Source organism: Theobroma umbraticum, unplaced genomic scaffold (assembly GCF_002168275.2).
Source record: "Theobroma umbraticum cultivar Fairchild unplaced genomic scaffold, ASM216827v3 scaffold_4.1, whole genome shotgun sequence".
Taxonomy (NCBI): Eukaryota; Viridiplantae; Streptophyta; class Magnoliopsida; order Malvales; family Malvaceae; genus Theobroma; species Theobroma umbraticum.
In genome coordinates, this window is record NW_018397258.1 from 10,593,462 (window position 1) to 10,593,712 (window position 251).

Here is a 251-nt window from a genome sequence, read left to right on the forward strand (position 1 = left end):
CAAACCATCTTGACTCTTCTAACATTTGAGTCTCTGTGACGAATTGTTAGATCCCAATCTTGGTCTATGAACTCTATGTAGTTAACTTGATTAATGATAAATTTAAGGTAGTTTAAATTTATCTAAGTCTAAGGTTAATTTAAGAATTATGTATTGAGTTCATTGCCAACATGTTAGAAGCCTAATAAGTCATACACCTTAAGTTGTGCCTAATTCATTAAATTATTTAATTAAGTCATTGGGCCTAATTA

General features: G+C 29.5%; 1 protein-coding gene across 1 annotated transcript in view; it reads left to right on the forward strand.

Annotated features, from left to right (window-relative positions):
* LOC110413411 (protein SRC2-like) overlaps positions 1–251 on the forward strand; it is a 3,249-nt gene that overhangs the window by 1,472 nt on the left and 1,526 nt on the right. The gene's annotated exons all lie outside the window — the stretch shown is intronic.